This window comes from Mytilus trossulus, chromosome 5 (genome assembly GCF_036588685.1).
Source record: "Mytilus trossulus isolate FHL-02 chromosome 5, PNRI_Mtr1.1.1.hap1, whole genome shotgun sequence".
Lineage (NCBI taxonomy): Eukaryota > Metazoa > Mollusca > Bivalvia > Mytilida > Mytilidae > Mytilus > Mytilus trossulus.
In genome coordinates this window covers 45955624-45970262 of record NC_086377.1, presented here as the reverse complement: position 1 = coordinate 45970262, position 14639 = coordinate 45955624, and the positions used below count along the sequence as shown (strand labels likewise).

Genomic DNA, 14639 nt, shown 5'->3' with positions numbered 1-14639 from the left:
ATGACTCTTAAACATAAAGTCATTATTTGCTAAAGTACATTCTTTTGCAGGTGTGATGGTTACCCATCTCATTTCAGTCAGTGCCATTTAAAGACCTAATCATGTTAAGGCACAAAACAGCGGCAGATGCAAACTGCAAGATAACATACGTTGCGAGGAACAATTGCAATTTGTTCGCTCTGAGGAGTATGTGAATCCTGCATATCGTTTTCGTGACTTTTGACATTTGTTTCCTCCAATCACAAAAAATTAAAGCTCCGATGCCGGGAATCGAACCCGGGCCGTCTGGGTGAAAACCAGAAATCCTAACCGGACTTAGTAGAACTAGCTTAATTTAAGCTATATATAAAAGAGTCCTTACCCAGCCTAATACATTTATGATTGTGTCAACATATGATAACTGTGATTTAGCTGACAGCATGACTGTCACAGGAGAGTATTCAAAGCTTACAAAACTAGACCAGTCGGTAAATATTAGATGCAGAAACGTACAATTGGTAAAGGGCGAAGTTATGCATTTAGCTTATAATTACATGGAGTATGAAAATTAGCATGTACCATATGTCGACTTTACCGAGTTCAAGTTGTCTGTCATGGAAACCACAACAGAAATCATGTCAAATTACAGAACTTTTCGTTTTGCGATTAGGTCTTCTTTGAAAGACTTGAGGTTAGTTATCCCTTTAAGATCACGATTTTTTTTTAACTACGCAGGTATAAGCTTATATTTAAGTTTTAAATTATACACGAAGCCGACAGTAGCGTTTTTTCTGGTCATTATATTTCAACCGCCAGTTGATATTCAATGATATGCTGCAGCTGAACAAATGAGATCTAAATTATCGCCGATTTCCTCTTTTCAAATGTATTTGTGCCGTACGTGTTTCTACCGACAATTTCAGTATCATATTAACATGCATTTATACCATACATATCAGGTAACATGTGTCCTTATATGATCAAGTTTAACATGAGGTAGTCATAAGCATCGGTGGTTCAGTGGTAGAATGCTCGCCTGCCACGCGGGCGGCCCGGGTTCGATTCCCGGCCGATGCATTTCTTTTTTGACTCTTTCAAGGTTTTCAATTGATTAGAGGACAGTGGAATTCGCGACACATAATCGTATCATCCACGGATATATAATGGGCATTGCTGGTAATTCACGTAAAAACAAATTCATTTGATGACAAATTCATTTGATGACATCCTTTCAAATACAACGCCTTTCCTCTTTTTACGTAGAGGTCAATCTTGAATAAGATACAAATAAATTGTCGAGAACGCCCTTTATAAGAGTGCCAGGAGTGAATGGCTCCGGTGCTACCATTTTTAGCAATTGAGGGGAATCGTAGAGAGAGTGGCAAACACAGGAATTACGTGATCGTATCTAACTAATATCCCGAGGGGATAATGTCATAACAACTGACTAAATGACAAGAAATGCATAAAACATAAACATGACTCTTAAACATAAAGTCATTATTTGCTAAAGTACATTCTTTTGCAGGTGTGATGGTTACCCATCTCATTTCAGTCAGTGCCATTTAAAGACCTAATCATGTTAAGGCACAAAACAGCGGCAGATGCAAACTGCAAGATAACATACGTTGCGAGGAACAATTGCAATTTGTTCGCTCTGAGGAGTATGTGAATCCTGCATATCGTTTTCGTGACTTTTGACATTTGTTTCCTCCAATCACAAAAAATTAAAGCTCCGATGCCGGGAATCGAACCCGGGCCGTCTGGGTGAAAACCAGAAATCCTAACCGGACTTAGTAGAACTAGCTTAATTTAAGCTATATATAAAAGAGTCCTTACCCAGCCTAATACATTTATGATTGTGTCAACATATGATAACTGTGATTTAGCTGACAGCATGACTGTCACAGGAGAGTATTCAAAGCTTACAAAACTAGACCAGTCGGTAAATATTAGATGCAGAAACGTACAATTGGTAAAGGGCGAAGTTATGCATTTAGCTTATAATTACATGGAGTATGAAAATTAGCATGTACCATATGTCGACTTTACCGAGTTCAAGTTGTCTGTCATGGAAACCACAACAGAAATCATGTCAAATTACAGAACTTTTCGTTTTGCGATTAGGTCTTCTTTGAAAGACTTGAGGTTAGTTATCCCTTTAAGATCACGATTTTTTTTTAACTACGCAGGTATAAGCTTATATTTAAGTTTTAAATTATACACGAAGCCGACAGTAGCGTTTTTTCTGGTCATTATATTTCAACCGCCAGTTGATATTCAATGATATGCTGCAGCTGAACAAATGAGATCTAAATTATCGCCGATTTCCTCTTTTCAAATGTATTTGTGCCGTACGTGTTTCTACCGACAATTTCAGTATCATATTAACATGCATTTATACCATACATATCAGGTAACATGTGTCCTTATATGATCAAGTTTAACATGAGGTAGTCATAAGCATCGGTGGTTCAGTGGTAGAATGCTCGCCTGCCACGCGGGCGGCCCGGGTTCGATTCCCGGCCGATGCATTTCTTTTTTGACTCTTTCAAGGTTTTCAATTGATTAGAGGACAGTGGAATTCGCGACACATAATCGTATCATCCACGGATATATAATGGGCATTGCTGGTAATTCACGTAAAAACAAATTCATTTGATGACAAATTCATTTGATGACATCCTTTCAAATACAACGCCTTTCCTCTTTTTACGTAGAGGTCAATCTTGAATAAGATACAAATAAATTGTTGAGAACGCGCTTTATACGTGTGCCAGGAGTGAAAGGCTCCGGTGCGACCATTTTTAGCAATTGAGTGGAATCGTAGAGAGTGGCAAACACAGGGAATTACGTTATCGTATCTAACTTATATCCCGAGGGGATAATGTCATAACAACTGACTAAATGACAAGAAATGCATAAAACATCAACATGACTCTTAAACATAGAGTCATTATTTGCTAAAGTACATTCTTTTGCAGGTGTGATGGTAACCCATCTCATTCAGTCAGTCAGTCTCATGTAAAGACATAATCATCAGCGACAGATGCAAACTGCAAGATAACATACGAACGTTGCGAGAAACAATTGCAATGAATTCGCTCTGAGGAGTATGTCGAATCCTGCATATCTTTTTCGTGACTTTTTACATTTGTCTCCTCCAATCACAAAAAATTAAAGCTCCGATGCCGGGAATCGAACCCGGGCCGTCTGGGTGAAAACCAGAAATCCTAACCACTAGACCACACCGGACTTAGTATAACTTGCTTAATTTAAGCTATATATAAAAGAGTCCTTACCGAGCCTAATACATTTATGATTGTGTCAACATATGATAACTGTGATTCAGCTGACAGCATGAAAGGAGAGTATTCAAAGCTCACAAAACTATACCAGTCGGTAAATATTAGATGCAGAAACGTACAATTGGTAAAGGGCAAAGTTATGCATTTAGCTTATAATTACATATGGAGTATGAAAATTAGCATGTACCATATGTCGACTTTACCGAGTTCAAGTTGTCTGTCATGGAAACCACAACAGAAATTGTGTCAAATTACAGAACTTTTCGTTTTGCGATTAGGTCTTCTTTGAAAGACTTGAGGTTACTTATCCCTCCCCCTTTAAGATCACGATTATTTTTTTGTTTTAACTACGCGGGTTTAAGCTTATATATATATCTAAGTTTCAAATTATACAGCGTTTTTCTGGTCACTATATTTCAACCTCGAGCTGAGATTATGCTGCAGCTGAACAAATGGGATCTACATTATCGCCGATTTCCTCTTTTCACATTTATTTGTGCCGGGTTTCTACCGACAATTTCAGTATCATATTAACATGCATTTATACCATACATATCAGGTAACATGTGTCCTTATATGATCAAGTTTAACATGAGGTAGTCATAAGCATCGGTGGTTCAGTGGTAGAATGCTCGCCTGCCACGCGGGCGGCCCGGGTTCGATTCCCGGCCGATGCATTTCTTTTTTGCCTCATTCAAGGTTTTCAATTGATAAGAGGACAGTGGAATTCGCGACACATAATCATATCATCCACGTATATATAGTGGGCATTACTGTAAAAACAAATTCATTTGATGACATAATTTCAAATGTAACGCGTCTCCTCTCTTTACGTAGAGGTCAATCTTGAATAAGATACAAATAAATTGTTGAGAACGCGCTTTATACGTGTGCCAGGAGTGAAAGGCTCCGGTGCGACCATTTTTAGCAATTGAGTGGAATCGTAGAGAGTGGCAAACACAGGGAATTACGTTATCGTATCTAACTTATATCCCGAGGGGATAATGTCATAACAACTGACTAAATGACAAGAAATGCATAAAACATCAACATGACTCTTAAACATAGAGTCATTATTTGCTAAAGTACATTCTTTTGCAGGTGTGATGGTAACCCATCTCATTCAGTCAGTCAGTCTCATGTAAAGACATAATCATCAGCGACAGATGCAAACTGCAAGATAACATACGAACGTTGCGAGAAACAATTGCAATGAATTCGCTCTGAGGAGTATGTCGAATCCTGCATATCTTTTTCGTGACTTTTTACATTTGTCTCCTCCAATCACAAAAAATTAAAGCTCCGATGCCGGGAATCGAACCCGGGCCGTCTGGGTGAAAACCAGAAATCCTAACCACTAGACCACATCGGACTTAGTATAACTTGCTTAATTTAAGCTATATATAAAAGAGTCCTTACCGAGCCTAATACATTTATGATTGTGTCAACATATGATAACTGTGATTCAGCTGACAGCATGAAAGGAGAGTATTCAAAGCTCACAAAACTATACCAGTCGGTAAATATTAGATGCAGAAACGTACAATTGGTAAAGGGCAAAGTTATGCATTTAGCTTATAATTACATATGGAGTATGAAAATTAGCATGTACCATATGTCGACTTTACCGAGTTCAAGTTGTCTGTCATGGAAACCACAACAGAAATTGTGTCAAATTACAGAACTTTTCGTTTTGCGATTAGGTCTTCTTTGAAAGACTTGAGGTTACTTATCCCTCCCCCTTTAAGATCACGATTATTTTTTTGTTTTAACTACGCGGGTTTAAGCTTATATATATATCTAAGTTTCAAATTATACAGCGTTTTTCTGGTCACTATATTTCAACCTCGAGCTGAGATTATGCTGCAGCTGAACAAATGGGATCTACATTATCGCCGATTTCCTCTTTTCACATTTATTTGTGCCGGGTTTCTACCGACAATTTCAGTATCATATTAACATGCATTTATACCATACATATCAGGTAACATGTGTCCTTATATGATCAAGTTTAACATGAGGTAGTCATAAGCATCGGTGGTTCAGTGGTAGAATGCTCGCCTGCCACGCGGGCGGCCCGGGTTCGATTCCCGGCCGATGCATTTCTTTTTTGCCTCATTCAAGGTTTTCAATTGATAAGAGGACAGTGGAATTCGCGACACATAATCATATCATCCACGTATATATAGTGGGCATTGCTGTAAAAACAAATTCATTTGATGACATAATTTCAAATGTAACGCGTCTCCTCTCTTTACGTAGAGGTCAATCTTGAATAAGATACAAATAAATTGTTGAGAACGCGCTTTATACGTGTGCCAGGAGTGAAAGGCTCCGGTGCGACCATTTTTAGCAATTGAGTGGAATCGTAGAGAGTGGCAAACACAGGGAATTACGTTATCGTATCTAACTTATATCCCGAGGGGATAATGTCATAACAACTGACTAAATGACAAGAAATGCATAAAACATCAACATGACTCTTAAACATAGAGTCATTATTTGCTAAAGTACATTCTTTTGCAGGTGTGATGGTAACCCATCTCATTCAGTCAGTCAGTCTCATGTAAAGACATAATCATCAGCGACAGATGCAAACTGCAAGATAACATACGAACGTTGCGAGAAACAATTGCAATGAATTCGCTCTGAGGAGTATGTCGAATCCTGCATATCTTTTTCGTGACTTTTTACATTTGTCTCCTCCAATCACAAAAAATTAAAGCTCCGATGCCGGGAATCGAACCCGGGCCGTCTGGGTGAAAACCAGAAATCCTAACCACTAGACCACATCGGACTTAGTATAACTTGCTTAATTTAAGCTATATATAAAAGAGTCCTTACCGAGCCTAATACATTTATGATTGTGTCAACATATGATAACTGTGATTCAGCTGACAGCATGAAAGGAGAGTATTCAAAGCTCACAAAACTATACCAGTCGGTAAATATTAGATGCAGAAACGTACAATTGGTAAAGGGCAAAGTTATGCATTTAGCTTATAATTACATATGGAGTATGAAAATTAGCATGTACCATATGTCGACTTTACCGAGTTCAAGTTGTCTGTCATGGAAACCACAACAGAAATTGTGTCAAATTACAGAACTTTTCGTTTTGCGATTAGGTCTTCTTTGAAAGACTTGAGGTTACTTATCCCTCCCCCTTTAAGATCACGATTATTTTTTTGTTTTAACTACGCGGGTTTAAGCTTATATATATATCTAAGTTTCAAATTATACAGCGTTTTTCTGGTCACTATATTTCAACCTCGAGCTGAGATTATGCTGCAGCTGAACAAATGGGATCTACATTATCGCCGATTTCCTCTTTTCACATTTATTTGTGCCGGGTTTCTACCGACAATTTCAGTATCATATTAACATGCATTTATACCATACATATCAGGTAACATGTGTCCTTATATGATCAAGTTTAACATGAGGTAGTCATAAGCATCGGTGGTTCAGTGGTAGAATGCTCGCCTGCCACGCGGGCGGCCCGGGTTCGATTCCCGGCCGATGCATTTCTTTTTTGCCTCATTCAAGGTTTTCAATTGATAAGAGGACAGTGGAATTCGCGACACATAATCATATCATCCACGTATATATAGTGGGCATTGCTGTAAAAACAAATTCATTTGATGACATAATTTCAAATGTAACGCGTCTCCTCTCTTTACGTAGAGGTCAATCTTGAATAAGATACAAATAAATTGTTGAGAACGCGCTTTATACGTGTGCCAGGAGTGAAAGGCTCCGGTGCGACCATTTTTAGCAATTGAGTGGAATCGTAGAGAGTGGCAAACACAGGGAATTACGTTATCGTATCTAACTTATATCCCGAGGGGATAATGTCATAACAACTGACTTAATGACAAGAAATGCATAAAACATCAACATGACTCTTAAACATAGAGTCATTATTTGCTAAAGTACATTCTTTTGCAGGTGTGATGGTAACCCATCTCATTCAGTCAGTCAGTCTCATGTAAAGACATAATCATCAGCGACAGATGCAAACTGCAAGATAACATACGAACGTTGCGAGAAACAATTGCAATGAATTCGCTCTGAGGAGTATGTCGAATCCTGCATATCTTTTTCGTGACTTTTTACATTTGTCTCCTCCAATCACAAAAAATTAAAGCTCCGATGCCGGGAATCGAACCCGGGCCGTCTGGGTGAAAACCAGAAATCCTAACCACTAGACCACATCGGACTTAGTATAACTTGCTTAATTTAAGCTATATATAAAAGAGTCCTTACCGAGCCTAATACATTTATGATTGTGTCAACATATGATAACTGTGATTCAGCTGACAGCATGAAAGGAGAGTATTCAAAGCTCACAAAACTATACCAGTCGGTAAATATTAGATGCAGAAACGTACAATTGGTAAAGGGCAAAGTTATGCATTTAGCTTATAATTACATATGGAGTATGAAAATTAGCATGTACCATATGTCGACTTTACCGAGTTCAAGTTGTCTGTCATGGAAACCACAACAGAAATTGTGTCAAATTACAGAACTTTTCGTTTTGCGATTAGGTCTTCTTTGAAAGACTTGAGGTTACTTATCCCTCCCCCTTTAAGATCACGATTATTTTTTTGTTTTAACTACGCGGGTTTAAGCTTATATATATATCTAAGTTTCAAATTATACAGCGTTTTTCTGGTCACTATATTTCAACCTCGAGCTGAGATTATGCTGCAGCTGAACAAATGGGATCTACATTATCGCCGATTTCCTCTTTTCACATTTATTTGTGCCGGGTTTCTACCGACAATTTCAGTATCATATTAACATGCATTTATACCATACATATCAGGTAACATGTGTCCTTATATGATCAAGTTTAACATGAGGTAGTCATAAGCATCGGTGGTTCAGTGGTAGAATGCTCGCCTGCCACGCGGGCGGCCCGGGTTCGATTCCCGGCCGATGCATTTCTTTTTTGCCTCATTCAAGGTTTTCAATTGATAAGAGGACAGTGGAATTCGCGACACATAATCATATCATCCACGTATATATAGTGGGCATTGCTGTAAAAACAAATTCATTTGATGACATAATTTCAAATGTAACGCGTCTCCTCTCTTTACGTAGAGGTCAATCTTGAATAAGATACAAATAAATTGTTGAGAACGCGCTTTATACGTGTGCCAGGAGTGAAAGGCTCCGGTGCGACCATTTTTAGCAATTGAGTGGAATCGTAGAGAGTGGCAAACACAGGGAATTACGTTATCGTATCTAACTTATATCCCGAGGGGATAATGTCATAACAACTGACTAAATGACAAGAAATGCATAAAACATCAACATGACTCTTAAACATAGAGTCATTATTTGCTAAAGTACATTCTTTTGCAGGTGTGATGGTAACCCATCTCATTCAGTCAGTCAGTCTCATGTAAAGACATAATCATCAGCGACAGATGCAAACTGCAAGATAACATACGAACGTTGCGAGAAACAATTGCAATGAATTCGCTCTGAGGAGTATGTCGAATCCTGCATATCTTTTTCGTGACTTTTTACATTTGTCTCCTCCAATCACAAAAAATTAAAGCTCCGATGCCGGGAATCGAACCCGGGCCGTCTGGGTGAAAACCAGAAATCCTAACCACTAGACCACATCGGACTTAGTATAACTTGCTTAATTTAAGCTATATATAAAAGAGTCCTTACCGAGCCTAATACATTTATGATTGTGTCAACATATGATAACTGTGATTCAGCTGACAGCATGAAAGGAGAGTATTCAAAGCTCACAAAACTATACCAGTCGGTAAATATTAGATGCAGAAACGTACAATTGGTAAAGGGCAAAGTTATGCATTTAGCTTATAATTACATATGGAGTATGAAAATTAGCATGTACCATATGTCGACTTTACCGAGTTCAAGTTGTCTGTCATGGAAACCACAACAGAAATTGTGTCAAATTACAGAACTTTTCGTTTTGCGATTAGGTCTTCTTTGAAAGACTTGAGGTTACTTATCCCTCCCCCTTTAAGATCACGATTATTTTTTTGTTTTAACTACGCGGGTTTAAGCTTATATATATATCTAAGTTTCAAATTATACAGCGTTTTTCTGGTCACTATATTTCAACCTCGAGCTGAGATTATGCTGCAGCTGAACAAATGGGATCTACATTATCGCCGATTTCCTCTTTTCACATTTATTTGTGCCGGGTTTCTACCGACAATTTCAGTATCATATTAACATGCATTTATACCATACATATCAGGTAACATGTGTCCTTATATGATCAAGTTTAACATGAGGTAGTCATAAGCATCGGTGGTTCAGTGGTAGAATGCTCGCCTGCCACGCGGGCGGCCCGGGTTCGATTCCCGGCCGATGCATTTCTTTTTTGCCTCATTCAAGGTTTTCAATTGATAAGAGGACAGTGGAATTCGCGACACATAATCATATCATCCACGTATATATAGTGGGCATTGCTGTAAAAACAAATTCATTTGATGACATAATTTCAAATGTAACGCGTCTCCTCTCTTTACGTAGAGGTCAATCTTGAATAAGATACAAATAAATTGTTGAGAACGCGCTTTATACGTGTGCCAGGAGTGAAAGGCTCCGGTGCGACCATTTTTAGCAATTGAGTGGAATCGTAGAGAGTGGCAAACACAGGGAATTACGTTATCGTATCTAACTTATATCCCGAGGGGATAATGTCATAACAACTGACTAAATGACAAGAAATGCATAAAACATCAACATGACTCTTAAACATAGAGTCATTATTTGCTAAAGTACATTCTTTTGCAGGTGTGATGGTAACCCATCTCATTCAGTCAGTCAGTCTCATGTAAAGACATAATCATCAGCGACAGATGCAAACTGCAAGATAACATACGAACGTTGCGAGAAACAATTGCAATGAATTCGCTCTGAGGAGTATGTCGAATCCTGCATATCTTTTTCGTGACTTTTTACATTTGTCTCCTCCAATCACAAAAAATTAAAGCTCCGATGCCGGGAATCGAACCCGGGCCGTCTGGGTGAAAACCAGAAATCCTAACCACTAGACCACATCGGACTTAGTATAACTTGCTTAATTTAAGCTATATATAAAAGAGTCCTTACCGAGCCTAATACATTTATGATTGTGTCAACATATGATAACTGTGATTCAGCTGACAGCATGAAAGGAGAGTATTCAAAGCTCACAAAACTATACCAGTCGGTAAATATTAGATGCAGAAACGTACAATTGGTAAAGGGCAAAGTTATGCATTTAGCTTATAATTACATATGGAGTATGAAAATTAGCATGTACCATATGTCGACTTTACCGAGTTCAAGTTGTCTGTCATGGAAACCACAACAGAAATTGTGTCAAATTACAGAACTTTTCGTTTTGCGATTAGGTCTTCTTTGAAAGACTTGAGGTTACTTATCCCTCCCCCTTTAAGATCACGATTATTTTTTTGTTTTAACTACGCGGGTTTAAGCTTATATATATATCTAAGTTTCAAATTATACAGCGTTTTTCTGGTCACTATATTTCAACCTCGAGCTGAGATTATGCTGCAGCTGAACAAATGGGATCTACATTATCGCCGATTTCCTCTTTTCACATTTATTTGTGCCGGGTTTCTACCGACAATTTCAGTATCATATTAACATGCATTTATACCATACATATCAGGTAACATGTGTCCTTATATGATCAAGTTTAACATGAGGTAGTCATAAGCATCGGTGGTTCAGTGGTAGAATGCTCGCCTGCCACGCGGGCGGCCCGGGTTCGATTCCCGGCCGATGCATTTCTTTTTTGCCTCATTCAAGGTTTTCAATTGATAAGAGGACAGTGGAATTCGCGACACATAATCATATCATCCACGTATATATAGTGGGCATTGCTGTAAAAACAAATTCATTTGATGACATAATTTCAAATGTAACGCGTCTCCTCTCTTTACGTAGAGGTCAATCTTGAATAAGATACAAATAAATTGTTGAGAACGCGCTTTATACGTGTGCCAGGAGTGAAAGGCTCCGGTGCGACCATTTTTAGCAATTGAGTGGAATCGTAGAGAGTGGCAAACACAGGGAATTACGTTATCGTATCTAACTTATATCCCGAGGGGATAATGTCATAACAACTGACTAAATGACAAGAAATGCATAAAACATCAACATGACTCTTAAACATAGAGTCATTATTTGCTAAAGTACATTCTTTTGCAGGTGTGATGGTAACCCATCTCATTCAGTCAGTCAGTCTCATGTAAAGACATAATCATCAGCGACAGATGCAAACTGCAAGATAACATACGAACGTTGCGAGAAACAATTGCAATGAATTCGCTCTGAGGAGTATGTCGAATCCTGCATATCTTTTTCGTGACTTTTTACATTTGTCTCCTCCAATCACAAAAAATTAAAGCTCCGATGCCGGGAATCGAACCCGGGCCGTCTGGGTGAAAACCAGAAATCCTAACCACTAGACCACATCGGACTTAGTATAACTTGCTTAATTTAAGCTATATATAAAAGAGTCCTTACCGAGCCTAATACATTTATGATTGTGTCAACATATGATAACTGTGATTCAGCTGACAGCATGAAAGGAGAGTATTCAAAGCTCACAAAACTATACCAGTCGGTAAATATTAGATGCAGAAACGTACAATTGGTAAAGGGCAAAGTTATGCATTTAGCTTATAATTACATATGGAGTATGAAAATTAGCATGTACCATATGTCGACTTTACCGAGTTCAAGTTGTCTGTCATGGAAACCACAACAGAAATTGTGTCAAATTACAGAACTTTTCGTTTTGCGATTAGGTCTTCTTTGAAAGACTTGAGGTTACTTATCCCTCCCCCTTTAAGATCACGATTATTTTTTTGTTTTAACTACGCGGGTTTAAGCTTATATATATATCTAAGTTTCAAATTATACAGCGTTTTTCTGGTCACTATATTTCAACCTCGAGCTGAGATTATGCTGCAGCTGAACAAATGGGATCTACATTATCGCCGATTTCCTCTTTTCACATTTATTTGTGCCGGGTTTCTACCGACAATTTCAGTATCATATTAACATGCATTTATACCATACATATCAGGTAACATGTGTCCTTATATGATCAAGTTTAACATGAGGTAGTCATAAGCATCGGTGGTTCAGTGGTAGAATGCTCGCCTGCCACGCGGGCGGCCCGGGTTCGATTCCCGGCCGATGCATTTCTTTTTTGCCTCATTCAAGGTTTTCAATTGATAAGAGGACAGTGGAATTCGCGACACATAATCATATCATCCACGTATATATAGTGGGCATTGCTGTAAAAACAAATTCATTTGATGACATAATTTCAAATGTAACGCGTCTCCTCTCTTTACGTAGAGGTCAATCTTGAATAAGATACAAATAAATTGTTGAGAACGCGCTTTATACGTGTGCCAGGAGTGAAAGGCTCCGGTGCGACCATTTTTAGCAATTGAGTGGAATCGTAGAGAGTGGCAAACACAGGGAATTACGTTATCGTATCTAACTTATATCCCGAGGGGATAATGTCATAACAACTGACTAAATGACAAGAAATGCATAAAACATCAACATGACTCTTAAACATAGAGTCATTATTTGCTAAAGTACATTCTTTTGCAGGTGTGATGGTAACCCATCTCATTCAGTCAGTCAGTCTCATGTAAAGACATAATCATCAGCGACAGATGCAAACTGCAAGATAACATACGAACGTTGCGAGAAACAATTGCAATGAATTCGCTCTGAGGAGTATGTCGAATCCTGCATATCTTTTTCGTGACTTTTTACATTTGTCTCCTCCAATCACAAAAAATTAAAGCTCCGATGCCGGGAATCGAACCCGGGCCGTCTGGGTGAAAACCAGAAATCCTAACCACTAGACCACATCGGACTTAGTATAACTTGCTTAATTTAAGCTATATATAAAAGAGTCCTTACCGAGCCTAATACATTTATGATTGTGTCAACATATGATAACTGTGATTCAGCTGACAGCATGAAAGGAGAGTATTCAAAGCTCACAAAACTATACCAGTCGGTAAATATTAGATGCAGAAACGTACAATTGGTAAAGGGCAAAGTTATGCATTTAGCTTATAATTACATATGGAGTATGAAAATTAGCATGTACCATATGTCGACTTTACCGAGTTCAAGTTGTCTGTCATGGAAACCACAACAGAAATTGTGTCAAATTACAGAACTTTTCGTTTTGCGATTAGGTCTTCTTTGAAAGACTTGAGGTTACTTATCCCTCCCCCTTTAAGATCACGATTATTTTTTTGTTTTAACTACGCGGGTTTAAGCTTATATATATATCTAAGTTTCAAATTATACAGCGTTTTTCTGGTCACTATATTTCAACCTCGAGCTGAGATTATGCTGCAGCTGAACAAATGGGATCTACATTATCGCCGATTTCCTCTTTTCACATTTATTTGTGCCGGGTTTCTACCGACAATTTCAGTATCATATTAACATGCATTTATACCATACATATCAGGTAACATGTGTCCTTATATGATCAAGTTTAACATGAGGTAGTCATAAGCATCGGTGGTTCAGTGGTAGAATGCTCGCCTGCCACGCGGGCGGCCCGGGTTCGATTCCCGGCCGATGCATTTCTTTTTTGCCTCATTCAAGGTTTTCAATTGATAAGAGGACAGTGGAATTCGCGACACATAATCATATCATCCACGTATATATAGTGGGCATTGCTGTAAAAACAAATTCATTTGATGACATAATTTCAAATGTAACGCGTCTCCTCTCTTTACGTAGAGGTCAATCTTGAATAAGATACAAATAAATTGTTGAGAACGCGCTTTATACGTGTGCCAGGAGTGAAAGGCTCCGGTGCGACCATTTTTAGCAATTGAGTGGAATCGTAGAGAGTGGCAAACACAGGGAATTACGTTATCGTATCTAACTTATATCCCGAGGGGATAATGTCATAACAACTGACTAAATGACAAGAAATGCATAAAACATCAACATGACTCTTAAACATAGAGTCATTATTTGCTAAAGTACATTCTTTTGCAGGTGTGATGGTAACCCATCTCATTCAGTCAGTCAGTCTCATGTAAAGACATAATCATCAGCGACAGATGCAAACTGCAAGATAACATACGAACGTTGCGAGAAACAATTGCAATGAATTCGCTCTGAGGAGTATGTCGAATCCTGCATATCTTTTTCGTGACTTTTTACATTTGTCTCCTCCAATCACAAAAAATTAAAGCTCCGATGCCGGGAATCGAACCCGGGCCGTCTGGGTGAAAACCAGAAATCCTAACCACTAGACCACATCGGACTTAG

At 38.4% G+C, this 14639-nt stretch overlaps 18 non-coding genes across 18 annotated transcripts; 10 read left to right on the top strand and 8 right to left on the bottom strand.

Moving 5' to 3' along the window:
- Nucleotides 1-985: 985 nt before the first annotated feature.
- On the top strand, nucleotides 986-1056 carry Trnag-gcc (transfer RNA glycine (anticodon GCC)). The gene has a single exon. It is a non-coding gene; the product is annotated as a tRNA-Gly (tRNA).
- A 1386-nt stretch (nucleotides 1057-2442) lies between these two features.
- Trnag-gcc (transfer RNA glycine (anticodon GCC)) lies at nucleotides 2443-2513 on the top strand. Its single transcript has one exon. It is a non-coding gene; the product is annotated as a tRNA-Gly (tRNA).
- Nucleotides 2514-3893: 1380 nt separating this feature from the next.
- On the top strand, nucleotides 3894-3964 carry Trnag-gcc (transfer RNA glycine (anticodon GCC)). Its single transcript has one exon. It is a non-coding gene; the product is annotated as a tRNA-Gly (tRNA).
- Nucleotides 3965-4587: 623 nt separating this feature from the next.
- Trnae-uuc (transfer RNA glutamic acid (anticodon UUC)) lies at nucleotides 4588-4659 on the bottom strand. The gene has a single exon. It is a non-coding gene; the product is annotated as a tRNA-Glu (tRNA).
- Nucleotides 4660-5318: 659 nt separating this feature from the next.
- Trnag-gcc (transfer RNA glycine (anticodon GCC)) lies at nucleotides 5319-5389 on the top strand. Its single transcript has one exon. It is a non-coding gene; the product is annotated as a tRNA-Gly (tRNA).
- A 623-nt stretch (nucleotides 5390-6012) lies between these two features.
- Nucleotides 6013-6084, bottom strand: Trnae-uuc (transfer RNA glutamic acid (anticodon UUC)). Its single transcript has one exon. It is a non-coding gene; the product is annotated as a tRNA-Glu (tRNA).
- Nucleotides 6085-6743: 659 nt separating this feature from the next.
- Trnag-gcc (transfer RNA glycine (anticodon GCC)) lies at nucleotides 6744-6814 on the top strand. Its single transcript has one exon. It is a non-coding gene; the product is annotated as a tRNA-Gly (tRNA).
- A 623-nt stretch (nucleotides 6815-7437) lies between these two features.
- Nucleotides 7438-7509, bottom strand: Trnae-uuc (transfer RNA glutamic acid (anticodon UUC)). The gene has a single exon. It is a non-coding gene; the product is annotated as a tRNA-Glu (tRNA).
- A 659-nt stretch (nucleotides 7510-8168) lies between these two features.
- Trnag-gcc (transfer RNA glycine (anticodon GCC)) lies at nucleotides 8169-8239 on the top strand. The gene has a single exon. It is a non-coding gene; the product is annotated as a tRNA-Gly (tRNA).
- A 623-nt stretch (nucleotides 8240-8862) lies between these two features.
- Trnae-uuc (transfer RNA glutamic acid (anticodon UUC)) lies at nucleotides 8863-8934 on the bottom strand. The gene has a single exon. It is a non-coding gene; the product is annotated as a tRNA-Glu (tRNA).
- A 659-nt stretch (nucleotides 8935-9593) lies between these two features.
- On the top strand, nucleotides 9594-9664 carry Trnag-gcc (transfer RNA glycine (anticodon GCC)). Its single transcript has one exon. It is a non-coding gene; the product is annotated as a tRNA-Gly (tRNA).
- Nucleotides 9665-10287: 623 nt separating this feature from the next.
- Nucleotides 10288-10359, bottom strand: Trnae-uuc (transfer RNA glutamic acid (anticodon UUC)). Its single transcript has one exon. It is a non-coding gene; the product is annotated as a tRNA-Glu (tRNA).
- A 659-nt stretch (nucleotides 10360-11018) lies between these two features.
- Nucleotides 11019-11089, top strand: Trnag-gcc (transfer RNA glycine (anticodon GCC)). The gene has a single exon. It is a non-coding gene; the product is annotated as a tRNA-Gly (tRNA).
- Nucleotides 11090-11712: 623 nt separating this feature from the next.
- Nucleotides 11713-11784, bottom strand: Trnae-uuc (transfer RNA glutamic acid (anticodon UUC)). Its single transcript has one exon. It is a non-coding gene; the product is annotated as a tRNA-Glu (tRNA).
- Nucleotides 11785-12443: 659 nt separating this feature from the next.
- Trnag-gcc (transfer RNA glycine (anticodon GCC)) lies at nucleotides 12444-12514 on the top strand. Its single transcript has one exon. It is a non-coding gene; the product is annotated as a tRNA-Gly (tRNA).
- Nucleotides 12515-13137: 623 nt separating this feature from the next.
- On the bottom strand, nucleotides 13138-13209 carry Trnae-uuc (transfer RNA glutamic acid (anticodon UUC)). Its single transcript has one exon. It is a non-coding gene; the product is annotated as a tRNA-Glu (tRNA).
- A 659-nt stretch (nucleotides 13210-13868) lies between these two features.
- On the top strand, nucleotides 13869-13939 carry Trnag-gcc (transfer RNA glycine (anticodon GCC)). The gene has a single exon. It is a non-coding gene; the product is annotated as a tRNA-Gly (tRNA).
- Nucleotides 13940-14562: 623 nt separating this feature from the next.
- On the bottom strand, nucleotides 14563-14634 carry Trnae-uuc (transfer RNA glutamic acid (anticodon UUC)). The gene has a single exon. It is a non-coding gene; the product is annotated as a tRNA-Glu (tRNA).
- Nucleotides 14635-14639: the final 5 nt, after the last annotated feature.